Source organism: Hyperolius riggenbachi, chromosome 7, assembly GCF_040937935.1.
Source record: "Hyperolius riggenbachi isolate aHypRig1 chromosome 7, aHypRig1.pri, whole genome shotgun sequence".
In the NCBI taxonomy this organism is placed as follows: Eukaryota; Metazoa; Chordata; class Amphibia; order Anura; family Hyperoliidae; genus Hyperolius; species Hyperolius riggenbachi.
Genome location: NC_090652.1, coordinates 311998095 through 312014180, shown reverse-complemented (window position 1 = coordinate 312014180; position 16086 = coordinate 311998095).

Sequence of the window (16086 nt, the reverse complement as noted above, 5' to 3'; positions counted from 1 at the left end):
CTGTCCCAGTGGTAGAAGGGGGTCACTGCGGGGCGACGCGGTTTTCTGGGGTCTCCCTAGGCAGGTGTGTGCGGGGTCAGGTGTTGTAACATCAGGGCATCCCTGGTAATGGTGACCACTAAAGAGCTCCCGTCAGTCAGGCTGGACATTGATTTTCCTGTATTTACCATGTAACATCTCCGTCCTGACATATTCTCCTGCTCGCCTATTACGGAACCCCCCCCCCTCCCCCCCTCTTGCGGGGCCGCTGGGGGCCATTATCAGCAGCGGTAATGGAGATGGTGATGTCTGCGTACAGCGCTAATGTGTTCAGCACAGGAAGCCGGGAACACTTAGATGTGAGGATTCCATAAAACCTTCCATCTCTCCTCCGTACGCCGCAGAGATCCGCAGAATCATTCTCCATTCAGGGCTGTACCGTCCTCACTGGAGATACCAATCCGTACTGAGCCACTATATAGCGTGGCCAGGAGACTCCTCCATACTGTCATCATATCGGGCCAATGTGTGCGACACAAATACAGGTTCCCCGGAAGCCAGTAACAGGAGGAACACAAAATTTGGCAAATATCAGCACTGACATCTTCTACAGCACTTTACTCAGTACATAGTCATGTTACTGTCCTCAGAGCTCACAATCTAATCCTACCATAGTCTCATGTCCTACCATATTATTATTATGTATTTATATAGCACTGACATCCCCTGCAGCACATTACAGAGTACATAGTCATGTCACTGACTGTCCTCAGAGGAGCTCACACTCTAATCCTACCATAGTCATAGTCTAATGTCCTACCATATTATTATTATGTATTTATATAGCACTGACATCCCCTGCAGCTCATTACAGAGTACATAGTCATGTCACTGACTGTCCTCAGAGGAGCTTACACTCTAATCCTACCATAGTCATAGTCTTATGTCGTACCATATTATTATTATGTATTTATATAGCACTGACATCTTCTGCAGCACATTACAGAGTACATAGTCATGTCACTGACTGTCCTCAGAGGAGCTCACACTCTAATCCTACCATAGTCATAGTGTAATGTCCTACCATATTATTATTGAGTATTTATATAGCAGTGACATCTTCTGCAGCACATTACAGAGTACATAGTCATGTCACTGACTGTCCTCAGAGGAGCTCACAATCTAATCCTACCATAGTCATAGTCTAATGTCCTACTATATTATTATTATGTATTAATATAGCACTGACATCTGCAGCACATTACAGAGTACATAGTCATGTCACTGACTGTCCTCAGAGGAGCTCACAATCTATTCCTACCATAGTCATAGTGTTATGTCCTACTATATTATTATTATGTATTAATATAGCACTGACATCTTCTGCAGCACATTACAGAGTACTGTACATAGTCATGTCACTGACTGTCCTCAGAGGAGCTCACACTCTAATCCCTACCATAGTCATAGCCTAATGCCCTACCATATTATTATTATTATTATGTATATATATATATATATATATATATATATATATATATATATATATATATATATATATATATATATATATATATATATATATATATATATATATATATATTGCACTGACATCTTCTGCAGCACATTACAGAGTACATAGTCATCATGTCACTGACTGTCCTCAGATGAGCTCACAATCGAATCCTACAATAGTCATAGCCTAATATCCTACCATACTATTATTATGTATTTATATAGCACTGACATCTTCTGCAGCACATTACAGAGTACATAGTCATGTCACTGACTGTCCTCAGAGGAGCTCACAATCTAATCCTACCATAGTCATAGTCTATTGTCCTACCATATTATTATTATTTGTTTATATAGCACTGCCATCTTCTGCAGCACTTTACAGAGAACATAGTCATGTCATGTCAGTCACTGACTGTCCTCAGAGGAGCTCACAATCTAATCCTACCAAATACCAAATTTATCACTGTGTTGTTCTTTTTAAAGCGGTAGGCATGGAAAGTATAATGAAGGGGATAATAAATGAAATAATGACCTGCTTTTCGCTGACAGATGATGGCAGCCCTGGTGTGGAGTAGAGATGGCCCGAATGGTTCGCCCGCGAACGGTTCCAAGCGAACTTTTACGGAAGTTCGATTCGCCCCATAATGATCCATTAGGGGAAACTTTGACCCTCTACATCACAGTCAGCAGGCACATTGTCACCAATCAGACTACACTCACTCCTGGAGCCCCGAGAGAGAGAGAGAGCTCATTTTTTTCTTGGGTATATCACAATGGTACATGCTAGGCTGGCTTCAGCATGTAGCATTGTAGTGTGTTGTGTTGGTGGTACAATGGTTAGGATAGCAACCTACAAGCGGTAGGCCTGGGTTTGATTCCTGGCCAATGTATGTGAGTTGGCTTTTGACATCCTACAATTCCCTAAGCAAGCTCATTTTTCTCTTGGATATATCATAATGGTACATGCTAGGCTGGCCTCGGCATGTAGCATTGTAGTGTGTTGTGTTGGTGGTATAATGGTTAGGATAGCAGCCTACCACGCGGTAGACCTGGGTTCAATTCCTGGCCAATGTATGTGAGTTGGCTTTTGACATGCTACAAATCCTTAAGCAAGCTCATTTTTCTCTTGGATATATCATAATGGTACATGCTAGGCTGGCTTCAGCATGTAGTGTTGGTGGTATAGTGGTGAGGAGAGCTGCCTACCAAGCACTAGACCTGGGTTCGATTCCCGGCCAATGTATGTGAGCTGGCTTTTGAAATCCTACAATTCCCTGGAAGACAAGACGCTCCTCCGGGAAAGAGGGAGGATTACACTTCCTGATGTTGTAAAGCAGTGTAGGCCTGCAATTGAACATTTAATGAGATTTCTGACCTTAAAACACTGCTTTGTGTCAAATCCAGATTTTTTGGGGGGGACTATTGATGGCTGATGGTGTAATGGTTAAGGGCTCTGCCTCTGACATGGGAGACCAGGGTTCGAATCTCGGCTCTGCCTGTTCAGTAAGCCAGCACTAATTCAGTAGGAGACCTTTGGCAAGTCTCCCTTACACTGCTACTGCCAATAGAGCGCGCCCTAGTGGCTGCTGCTCTGCTCTGGCGCTTTGAGTCCGCAAGGAGAAAAGCGCAATATAAATGTTATTTGTCTTGTCTATTTCACTTAACCATGTCTCCCTCCAGGTATTAGACCCCTTGAAACATCTTTTCCATCACTTTTTAGTGGTCAACATCATTTTTTCTAATTTTCCAAGTTGGCCTCTCCATTGAAGTCTATTGCGGTTCGCGAAAGTTCGCGCAAACTGAACTTTCACGGCAGGTTCGCGAACCTAAAAATCGGAGGTTCGGGACATCTCTAGTGTGGAGTATCAGAGCCGGGTAATTCCGCAAGGCAACCCTAAGCAGTTTCCTAGGGTCTTTAGAAAGTCTAGGGGCTGAATAGTGTACTGGTTAAGGGCTCTGCCTCTGACAAAGGAGACCTGGGTTTAAGTCTCAACTCTGCCTGTTCAGTAAGCCAGCACCTACTCAGAGAGGAGACCTTGGGCAAGTCTCCCTAACACTGCTACTTCCTATAGAGTGCCTCCTAGTGGCTGCAGCTCTGGTCTAACACTGCTACTGCCTATAGAGTGCCCCCTGGTGGCTGCAGCTCTGGCCTAACACTGCTACTGCCTATAGAGTGCCCCCTAGTGGCTGCAGCTCTGGCCTAACACTGCTACTGCCTGTAGAGCGGCTTCTAGTAGCTGCAGCTCTGGTCTAACACTGCTACTGCCTATAGAGCGCCCCCTAGTGGCTGCAGCTCTGGCCTAACACTGCTACTGCCTATAGAGCGCCCCCTAGTGGCTGCAGCTCTGGCCTAACACTGCTACTGCCCATAGAGTGCTCCCTAGTGACTGTAGCTCTGGCTTAACACTGCTACTGCATATAGAGTGCCCCCTAGTGGCTTCAGCTCTGGCCTAACACTGCTACTGCCTATAGAGTGCCCCCTAGTGGCTTCAGCTCTGGCCTAACACTGCTACTGCCTATAGAGTGCCCCCTAGTGGCTGTAGCTCTTGCTTAACACTGCTACTGCATATAGAGTTCCCCCTAGTGGCTTCAGCTCTGGCGCATTGAGTAAATAATGCAATATAAATGTTCTGTGCCTTGTCTTGGATGCTATCACAGGCTGGACAAACCTTACTAAAAAATCCAGGTGACCATCAGCAGTGGGCAAAAACTTCTGTCTTGCCTAGGACCCCATTCCATCCTATTCCTTTCTCTGTGGAGTGTAGTTATGTAGGGAGTCCTGCGGAGTCGTGTGATTTTGGTGACAGGTCAGCTGACCCCTCAGTTATTTGGGACAGAGGAGTAGGTTGTGCGGCTGGTTTTTGTATTGACATATCCGGCAGATTACCCGCAGTGACCCGGATCAGCGCCCGGCACCAGTCTCCTCAGAGCCGCGGATTAGCGTCAAAAAAACCTTTTTAATCTCGCTGAGCAATTTAACTGCTATTCTGGTGTTTGTAGTTTTATGTGAAACTTCTGCCACTCTGTCGGCTAGCGGGGGTTAAACTGCTCTTTAGCCAGAGATTAAAACCTCAATTATGTCGTTTCGGATTTAGGACCCAAATCTGGCAGGATTTGCAGCACGTAATTACCAAAAAAGAGGAAATCGCATCCTGTGAGTCCCTTAAAGGACACCCCGAGGTGAAAATAAACTAATGAAATAAACAATTGTATCTGTCTTCCTTCTCCTAAAAATGACTTTTTAAGGTATTCCACAGTTTTATTTTATATTTAAATCTACTTTTTAAGCGAGGGTCACACTGTAGTCTGACTCAGTCCCGACCCAGACAGGAACTGCCACTTACATACTTGATGTTTAACTCTTTCAGGCAGAGAAAGAAAAAAAGGAGATCAGCCTAGTTATTAGTGTACTTGGCACTGTACATACACATGTCACCTCGGGTATTTAAAGCTGCATTCCGCACACAAATATTTTGCCTGGTCTGTGCAGGACTCGATGGCCAATTTAGTTTTTATCTGTGTTTAACCTTCTTAGTAAACTGATGCCAAATTCATCACCTTTAAAATATCTGGTCAGCAGTTTTTACTTTAAAGGGGCACTATGGTGAAACATTTTAAAATGTAAAATATGTGCAAACATATACAAATAAGAAGTATATTTTTTCCAGAGTAAAATGAGCCTAAATTACTTTTCTCCTATGTTGCTGTCACTTACAGTAGGTAGTAGAAATCTGATAGAAGTGACAGGTTTTGCACTAGTCCATCTCTTCATAGGGACCTCTATTCTTTATAAAGATATTCCCTAAAATGGATTTAACCACTTCGCCATATCTGGACGCATATATCCGTCCAGATAGGCAGTGGTACTGCAGCCGTGTGGTGCGCGCGATCGGGCGTGCGCCCGCGCGCGCTCCCGCTGCCCCCCCGATCAGTGAATGGGAATATAATTCCCATTCACCGATCTTAGTCCCCGGCAGAAATACCGACGCTTTCTCATCAGAGAGCGTCGTATTTCTGCCCCCAGGAAACTTCCTCTCTTCATTTTAGTTCCTAGATGCGACATCGTTCGCATCCAGGAATTTTTTGAATGTGGCCATCTTGTGGCCAAATAGTAAACTGCACCCACATACCTGTATTGAATAAAAAAATACATTATATTACATCTAAAATTAGCTATTTACCTCCCAAACTAAAATTACCCAAATACATTTTTGTATTAAAAAAATTATAAAAAAAATTACAATTAAAAAAAAAAAAAACTACATAAATAGTTACCTAAGGGTCTGAACTTTTTAAACATACATGTCAAGAGAGTATCTTATTAAATTTTTTAAAATTATAAGCTTGTAAATAGTGATGGACGCAAATTGAAAAAATGCACCTTTATTTCTAAATCGGCGCCATAAATTGTGATAGGGACGTAATTTAAGCGGTGTAATAAGCGGGACAAATGGGCACATAAACTGCATGGGTTTTAATTACTGTAGCATGTATTAATTTTAAACTATAATGGCCAAAAACTGAGAAATAATGATTTTTTTCCATTTCTATCTTAATCTTCCTGTTAAAATGCATTTACAGTAAAGTGGCTCTTAGCAAAATGTACCACCCAAAGAAAGCCTAATTAGTGGCGGAAAAAACGAGATATAGATCAATTAATTTTGATAAGTAGCGATAAAGTTATTAGCGAATGAATGGGAGGTGAACATTGCTCGGATGCATAAGATTTTCGAAGCTGTAGGCTGAAGTGGTTAAACAATGATGCTGGCTATCCTCCCTCCTCGCTACACAGTTTTTTTTGGCAGTTGGACAAAGCAATAGCCATTCACTAAGTGCTTTTGAAAATAAATAAATCCCTGAGAAACCCCCCATGAAGACATGGACTAGTCCAAAACCTGTCACTTCTGTCAGATTTCTACTACCTACTGTAAGTGTCAGCAACATAGGAGGAAAGTAATTTATGGCTCATTTTACTCTGGAAAAAACTGACTTCTTATTTGTATATGTTTGCACATATTTTAATTTTTACTAATTTTCGCCATAGTGCCCCTTTAATGCTATGTACACACTTGCGATAACGATCAGTTGCAAGGAACGATAATTGCCAGACGAACAATATTGGAATGATTGGAATGCAACAATGGGATACAGCAATCATCATTCACATATTAAAGACCGTTCTCGCAGAAAAGAACGATAAGAGGGAAAGTTGCGTTATATTTATATTTAAAAAAAAACAAACATAAAAAAACACAAACATGAGGTTACAATAGATAAAAATATATGATAGTTAACTTGAAAACAGAGTTTATGTAAAATTTGTAATGTAGCAATCGTTACGGCCGCGCTACACAGGAAGTACGGAAGGCGAGCACAATCCAACGCAGGTGCATTGGCCCTTGTAACGATCGTGCTCAGCAGAGAACTGTACACACTATAGTTTTGTAACGATTGTCGTTCAATATGATCCGTCCTGTTGGATTTTTCCATTGTGCCGATATCGCTTGTTCGTCGCCGTTGTACTTAATGATCGTTTGGTAAATTTCTTTACACGGCAGACCGATCATTAAGCTGCTGTTAGAAACGACCATAGTCGCAAGTGTGTACATAGCATATGTCTTATACACACATTCAATTATGATTGGCTGATCAGTGGCGACATTTACCACCTCCATGTAGTTTGATGGTCAACAGATATTACTGTATATACTCGAGTATAAGCATGAAATTTAGGTCTGATTCACTTCGTAAAAGTATAGGGGTCGACTTATACACGAGTCACAGGCAACACTGAGCACACTGAGTAATGTGGGTACTAATAGTGATATTCTCATTTGCAGCAATTTACCCAGTGGTGGTGACACTTTGAGGACAGGAAATGCCAAGAAAAAACAGGTCTGAAAGTCCTATTCCTGGCCACAACAATTAGCAAGGAAAGGGTCGGGGGGGGGGGGGGGGGGTTGGGGGGAGGGATACTGGGTTGCATAAAAGGAAGTGAATAATTGCAGCACTTGGGGGCCTGGAGGAGGTATTGGCTGCACTTAAGGGACAGGAGGGGTCAATGGATGTAATACTGTATGCAGTGCAGTCACTAACCCCTCCTGGTCCCCCAAGACCATTAACTTTGCTGGGTAGACTTATACTTGAGTCAATACAAAATTCCAGCTTAAGAGGGTTGAATATTGGAGTCGGCTTACACACGAGGTCGACTTGTATTCAAGTATTTAATATGAGCAGATGGTGTAGGTAAACCCTCGTACTACACAGTGACAGAGGTGGTCAAATTGGTCAGTGATTGGCCAATCATAATTGAAAGTATGTAGCAGGCTTTAGGGTGCATACACACATCCAATATTAATTTGCCAATGATTGGCCCATTTAACCACTTCTATGCACATATTGGCGCATATGCAATTAACATTTTCTCCTGAGCAAGCAAGAAAATGCTCAGAATAATTTCCACAGTACTTTACACTTACTGTTCGGTACTTTTTCAGTTAGAGTGGCGGGAAGTTATTTTTAAAAAGGAGTTAAAAATTATCTCCTAGGAGAAGACTCAGGAGAAAAACTGAATTGTGTATGGGCTGTTATGTTATATATACCTTTCACACCATAGTATTCTAGCATGAGGTAGTAGAGCTTATATATGAATTGGCTTCCGCCTACATTGGTCTTAGGTTATGTCAGGAGATAGAGATCAGACTGTGAGCTCCTCTGAGGACAGTCAGTGACATGACTATGTACTCTGTACAGTGCTGCAGAAGATGTCAGTGCTATATAAATACATAATAATAATATGGTAGGACATTAGACTATGACTATGGTAGGATTAGAGTGTGAACTCCTCTGAGGACAGTCAGTGACATGACTATGTACTCTGTAATGTGCTGCAGAAGATGTCAATGCTATATAAATACATAATAATAATATGGTAGGACATAAGACTATGACTATGGTAGGATTAGATTGTGAGCTCCTCTGAGGACAGTCAGTGACATGACTATGTACTCTGTAATGTGCTGCAGAAGATGTCAGTGCTATATAAATACATAATAATAATATGGTAGGACATTACACTATAACTATGGTAGGATTAGACTTTGAGCCCCTCTGAGGACAGTCAGTGACATGACTATGTACTCTGTAATGTGCTGCAGGAGATGTCAGTGCTATATAAATACATAATAATAATATGGTAGGACATTAGACTATGACTATGGTAGGATTAGAGTGTGAGCTCCTCTGAGGACAGTCAGTGACATGACTATGTACTAGTCTGTAATGTGCTGCAGAGGATGTCAGTGCTATATAAATACATAATAATAATATGGTACGACATTGGACTATGACTATGGTAGGATTAGAGTGTGAGCTCCTCTGAGGACAGTCAGTGACATGAGTATGTACTCTGCAATGTGCTGCAGAGGATGTCAGTGCTATATAAATACATAATAATAATATGGTACGACATTAGACTATGACTATGGTAGGATTAAATTGTGAGCTCCTCTGAGGACAGTCAGTGACATGACTATGTACTTTTTACAGTGCTGCAGAAGATGTCAGTGCTGTATAAATACATAATAATAATATGGTAGGACATAAGACTATGACTATGGTAGGATTAGATTGTGAGCTCCTCTGAGGACAGTCAGTGATATGACTATGCACTCTGTAATGTGCTGCAGAAGATGTCAGTGCTATATAAATACATAATGATCATATGGTAGGACATTAGACTATGACTATGGTAGGATTAGATTGTGAGCTCCTCTGAGGACAGTCAGTGACGTGACTATGTACTCTGTAATGTGCTGCAGAAGATGTCAATGCTATATAAATACATAATAATAATATGGTAGGACATAAGACTATGACTATGGTAGGATTAGATTGTGAGCTCCTCTGAGGACAGCCAGTGACATGACTATGTACTTTTTACAGTGCTGCAGAAGATGTCAGTGCTGTATAAATACATAATAATAATATGGTAGGGCATTAGACTATGACTATGGTAGGATTAGATTGTGAGCTCCTCTGAGGACAGTCAGTGACATGACTATGTACTCTGTAATGTGCTGCAGAAGATGTCAGTGCTATATAAATACATAATAATAATATGGTAGGACATTAGACTATGACTATGGTAGGATTAGAGTGTGAACTCCTCTGAGGACAGTCAGTGACATGACTATGTACTCTGTAATGTGCTGCAGAAGATGTCAATGCTATATAAATATATAATAATAATATGGTAGGACATAAGACTATGACTATAGTAGGATTAGATTGTGAGCTCCTCTGAGGACAGCCAGTGACATGACTATGTACTTTTTACAGTGCTGCAGAAGATGTCAGTGCTGTATCTATACATAATAATAATATGGTAGGGCATTAGACTATGACTATGGTAGGATTAGATTGTGAGCTCCTCTGAGGACAGTCAGTGACATGACTATGTACTCTGTAATGTGCTGCAGAAGATGTCAGTGCTATATAAATACATAATAATAATATGGTAGGACATTAGACTATGACTATGGTAGGATTAGAGTGTGAACTCCTCTGAGGACAGTCAGTGACATGACTATGTACTCTGTAATGTGCTGCAGAAGATGTCAGTGCTATATAAATACATAATAATAATATGGTAGGACATTAGACTATGACTATGGTAGGATTAGAGTGTGAGCTCCTCTGAGGACAGTCAGTGACATGACTATGTACTCTGTACTGTGCTGCAGCAGATGTCAGTGCTATATAAATACATAATAATAATATGGTAGGACATTAGACTATGACTATGGTAGGATTAGATTGTGAGCTCCTCTGAGGACAGTCAGTGACATGACTATGTGCTCTGTAATGTGCTGCAGAAGATGTCAGTGCTATATAAATACATAATAATTATATGGTAGGACATTAGACTATGACTATGGTAGGATTAGAGTGTGAGCTCCTCTGAGGACAGTCAGTGACATGACTATGTACTCTGTACTGTGCTGCAGCAGATGTCAGTGCTATATAAATACATAATAATAATATGGTAGGACATGAGACTATGACTATGGCAGGATTAGAGTGTGAGCTCCTCTGAGGGCGTACGTTAAAAAGGGGCGCTGGGAAAAAAGGGCGCGGGGTTTTAAACGATAAACATGGATAACGTTTAAAAATATAATGTACTATATTTCGTTTAAAAATAATGTTTTATAAAGTTATAAATCATTAAATAATGTGCATGAAATTGGCAATTGTAAAAACGTTAATCTTCCGTTTAAAAATTGAAACATATAATAACGTTTAAAAAAAAATAGTAAGTAACCCTCCCTGTACCTACCCCTAACCCCTAGACCCCCGTGTTGGTGCCTAAACCTAAGACCCCCCTGGTGGTGCCTAAACCTAAGACTCCCCTGATGGTGCCTAAACCTAAGACTCCCCTGGTGGTGCCTAAACCTAAGACCCCCCTGTTGGTGCCTAAACCTAAGACCCCCCTGGTGGTGCCTAAACCTAAGACTCCCCTGTTGGTGCCTAAACCTAAGACCCCCCTGTTGGTGCCTAAACCTAAGACCCCCCTGGTGGTGCCTAAACCTAAGACCCCCCTGGTGGTGCCTAAACCTAAGACCCCCCTGGTGGTGCCTAAACCTAAGACCCCCCTGTGATAAGCATTAATAACGTGTGAAAAAAATATTGTGCTGTTTTTCGTTTAAAAATAATGTTTTAAAAAAGATTGTACTGTTTTTCGTTTAAAAATAATGTTTAAAAAATTATAAATCATAAAATAATGTGTAATCATGAGAAGCAGTTATAAAACAGTAAAAGTCTCCGGGCGCCGCTTATAAAACGTTATTTTTCTCCGGCGCCCTTTTTTCCTGTCGGGCGCCCATTAAACGATATTTATTATGGGAGTGAATGGCGGCGCCCGATTTGTCCACTTGCCTCAGGCGCCCGAATTTACTGTTACCCCTCTGAGGACAGTCAGTGACATGACTATGTGCTCTGTAATGTGCTGCAGAAGATGTCAGTGCTATATAAATACATCATAATAATATGGTAGGACATTAGACTATGACTATGGTCGGTATGACTCAGCTCCTCTGATCACAATCAGAGACCAAGTGATAAGTGTATGGGTATCTTAAGATTGTATTGTGATTGGCAGTTGAAGGTTAAGTTTATGAATTGTTAGTTGGATCATATAGTGTATGGCCAGCGGCTACCTTCATCAAGAAACTGCCTGAATAACAGAGCAGAGCCCGAATTAAAGGAACAAATCATTTTGTGATCTCTCTAAATCAGCATCTTAAAGAGACTCTGAAGCGAGAATAAATCTCGCTTTAGAGCTCATAGTTAGCAGGGGCACGCGTGCCCCTGCTAAACCGCCGCAATAGCGCCGCTCAACGGGGGTCCCTTGACCCCCAAACCCCCCACTGCGACACTTGGTCGCAGACTTGGTCGCTCCTGGAGGCAGGGCTAACGGCTGCAGCCCTGCCTCCATTCGCGTCTGTCAGCGCGTATCGCCGCCTGTCCCCCGCCCCTCTCAGTGAAGGAAAACTGAGAGGGGCGGGGGAGAGGCGGAGATACGCGCTGACAGACGCGAATGGAGGCAGGGCTGCAGCCGTTAGCCCTGCCCCAACCAGGAAGCGCTCCCCCGCATTATGGAGGGGATTTGGGGGATCAGGGTCCCCCGTTAAGCCGCGGGATAGCGGCGGTTTAGCAGGGGCACACATGCCCCTGCTAACTCTGAGGTCTGAAGCGAGATTTATTCTCGCTTCAGACTCTCTTTAAAGAGACACTGAAGCGAAAAAAAAATGATGATATTATGATTTGTATGTGTAGTACAGCTAAGAAATAAAACATTAAGATCAGATACATCAGTCTAATTGTTTCCAGTACAGGAAGAGTTAAGAAACTCCAGTTGTTATCTCTATGCAAAAAAGCAATTAAGCTCTGTGACTTTCAAAGTTGGTGGAGAGGGCTGTCTTCTGACTTTTATTATCTCAAGTGTTATTGAACTATTTACTTTTCCTCTGGCACAGGAGAGGTCATTAGTTCACAGACTGCTCTGAAAGAATCATTTTGAATGCTGAGTGTTGTGTATTCTGCACATATTATAGAATGATGCAATGTTAGAAAAAAACACTATATACATGAAAATAAAAATATGAGAATATTTTCTTTGCTGCTAAACTTCTAGTAATTATTCATAGTACACAACCAATTCATTATATCGTATTTTTTTTTCGCTTCAGTGTCACTTTAAGGTCCCCATTGACGTACAATATATACTTCAGATGCACTCATCCCATCACATTGTTACAATCAAATTGCACAGAAAGTCAGGCAGTGTGTGGAGAAAATTATTTCTTTATTGTATTTATAAAGCGCCAACATATTACGCAGTGCTAGATATTAGTTAAAGTTACAGACAATATTGAGGGGTGACATACAGCAAAAAGACAATACAGGAATACATGCAGACCAGATCACACAGCACAGTATGAGTACAAGGAAATGCTTAGTCACTGGAGGGGAGCATGGAGATCACACAGCACAGTATGAGTACAAGGTAATGCTTAGTCACTGGATGGAGCATGGAGATCACACAGCACAGTATGAGTACAAGGTAATGCTTAGTCACTGGATGGAGCATGGAGATCACACAGCACAGTATGAGTACAAGGTAATGCTTAGTCAGTGGATGGAGCATGGAGATCACACAGCACAGTATGAGTACAAGGTAATGCTTAGTCAGTGGATGGGAGCATGGAGATCACACAGCACAGTATGAGTACAAGGTAATGCTTAGTCAGTGGATGGAGCATGGAGATCACACAGCACAGTATGAGTACAAGGTAATGCTTAGTCACTGGATGGAGCATGGAGATCACACAGCACAGTATGAGTACAAGGTAATGCTTAGTCAGTGGATGGAGCATGGAGATCACACAGCACAGTATGAGTACAAGGTAATGCTTAGTCAGTGGATGGAGCATGGAGATCACACAGCACAGTATGAGTACAAGGTAATGCTTAGTCACTGGATGGAGCATGGAGATCACACAGCACAGTATGAGTACAAGGTAATGCTTAGTCAGTGGATGGAGCATGGAGATCACACAGCACAGTATGAGTACAAGGTAATGCTTAGTCAGTGGATGGGAGCATGGAGATCACACAGCACAGTATGAGTACAAGGTAATGCTTAGTCAGTGGATGGAGCATGGAGATCACACAGCACAGTATGAGTACAAGGTAATGCTTAGTCACTGGATGGAGCATGGAGATCACACAGCACAGTATGAGTACAAGGTAATGCTTAGTCAGTGGATGGAGCATGGAGATCACACAGCACAGTATGAGTACAAGGTAATGCTTAGTCAGTGGATGGAGCATGGAGATCACACAGCACAGTATGAGTACAAGGTAATGCTTAGTCACTGGAGGGGAGCATGGAGATCACACAGCACAGTATGAGTACCAGGTAATGCTTAGTCACTGGATGGAGCATGGAGATCACACAGCACAGTATGAGTACAAGGTAATGCTTAGTCACTGGATGGAACATGGAGATCACACAGCACAGTATGAGTACAAGGTAATGCTTAGTCAGTGGATGGAGCATGGAGATTAGGCAAGTCGAGGTCACTCAGATCCATAGGATGGGAGTATGGTAATGGAGGTGCATGATCAGGTAGGAGACACCAGGAAAAATTGCCTTGAAATGATTCTATGGTCGATTGGAATTGGAGTTTTGTCAATTAGAATGTTGGAATTTGCGATTGTATCTGAAGACAGAAAGTGCCCTAGTAGATCCATTTATGGGAACAATCAATAACTAACTTCTGATCACTTACGATCCCGCAAATCAGATAGATTGATCGTATTTGAGGAAAATATTGTAGCATTAATGGGCATCACCGCCGACCGCATCACGCCGATGGGCATGAACACGACGGCAGCACCAGGACCGCCTAACGCCGATCAGCGTAAAGTCCTTGGGGTGTGGTTTGCAGAAGATCGCTAGGAGACTGTTAGATGGCAAAACCACCATCTAATTACCCTGTACTGCGCTGCGATCTGAGGCAGCGCTGTACAGGACACAGCCGATCACGCTGATTGGCTGGCGGGGGGAGGGAGGGCTGGGGAAGAATGTTTAAAAAAAATTTAGACATTTATTAATAAAATAATTAATGAAATATTTACAAAAATAAATAAATAAACATTGGGGGAGCGATCAGACCCCACCAACAAACAGAGCTCTCAGAGCAAGAGAAAAGGAGAGAAAAGGGCAGGGGAATCGCTTGTGTGCTGAGCTGTGCAGCCCTGCAGCAAGGCCTTAAAGCTGCAGTGGCCCAATTTGAGAAAAATGGCCTGGTCTTTAGGGGGGTTAACATTGCGGTCCTCAAGAGAGTGAAAGGGATATGGAGGCTGCCAAATTTATTATCTTTTAAACAATACCAATACTATTTGGCTGCAGTAGTGTCTGAATCACTCACCTGAAACAAGCATACAGCTGATATAGTCACACTTCAGTCAGGGCACCTGATCTGCTGCATGCTTGTTCAGGGGCTGTGGCTTAGGGTGGGAACACATTAGGCAGAATCGCATATGTTACTTCCACTGTGTGCTATGGAAAACACATATGTGATTCTGCCTAGTGTGTTCCCACCTTAAAAGTATTAGAGGCAGAGGATCAGCAGGAGAGCCCGGCAACTTGTAGAAATAGATATGGTAGCCTCCATAGACCTCTCGCTTCAGTTGCCCTTTAAGGATTGGTGGCTGGTGTCGATTGACCCAAATTTATGTTTTGTGCTGTGTGCTCTAACAGCTGGCCGGGGGAGAGGGGGGGCCTCCGGATATGAAATTCTCTGCTGTGTATAAGACAGGAAATATAATCTGAGCCGGGTAAGAAGTGTAATCTGTAAATCTGCTAAACGGCAGATCTGCGGCAGCATTAGCAGCGCTGGCGGTCTCCGGGGACGGATGAGAAACTGCTGATCCCAGGCTTTCTGCGCGCTCGCTGCTTACATAACTTAATACGCTTACATCAAGGTACGGGCTATGAGAACACAGCTCGCCAATGCCGGACTCAACAGCTGTCTCCTGACCGCCAATCGCACGGATCCGGACCGAGGGAGACAGAATGATCCACTGCTGACATCCAGCCTCCTCCCAAAAGGAAAAAAAAACCAGGTTGTCCCTGCAAAGGAGGGACAACCTGGCCCCACCCTCCTCACAACGCGCCACGAACTGCTGCTGTGGGCACGGGAACTCTTTGAGCGAATCCCCAGGGGCACTGAGATACCCCGTAACAGGACAGAGGATTTATGGTGCTTTGTGATTAGTCCAAAGTCAGAGCAGAGATTGGGGTGACCATGGTGGGAACCTTAAATAAATCCCCTTTAATTTGTGAATAGAGCTACGGATAATTAGGGTCAGAGACAGAAGCACTGTTTCTCTGGAAAAAAAATAAGATCCCCCCTTTAAAGCGGACCTAAACTCAGAAATTCCTCTCTGCTCAAAAAGATAAGCAACAGCATAATAACATTTAAAGAAAAAAACATTTCTTTGTTACAGCTGATACAAAAC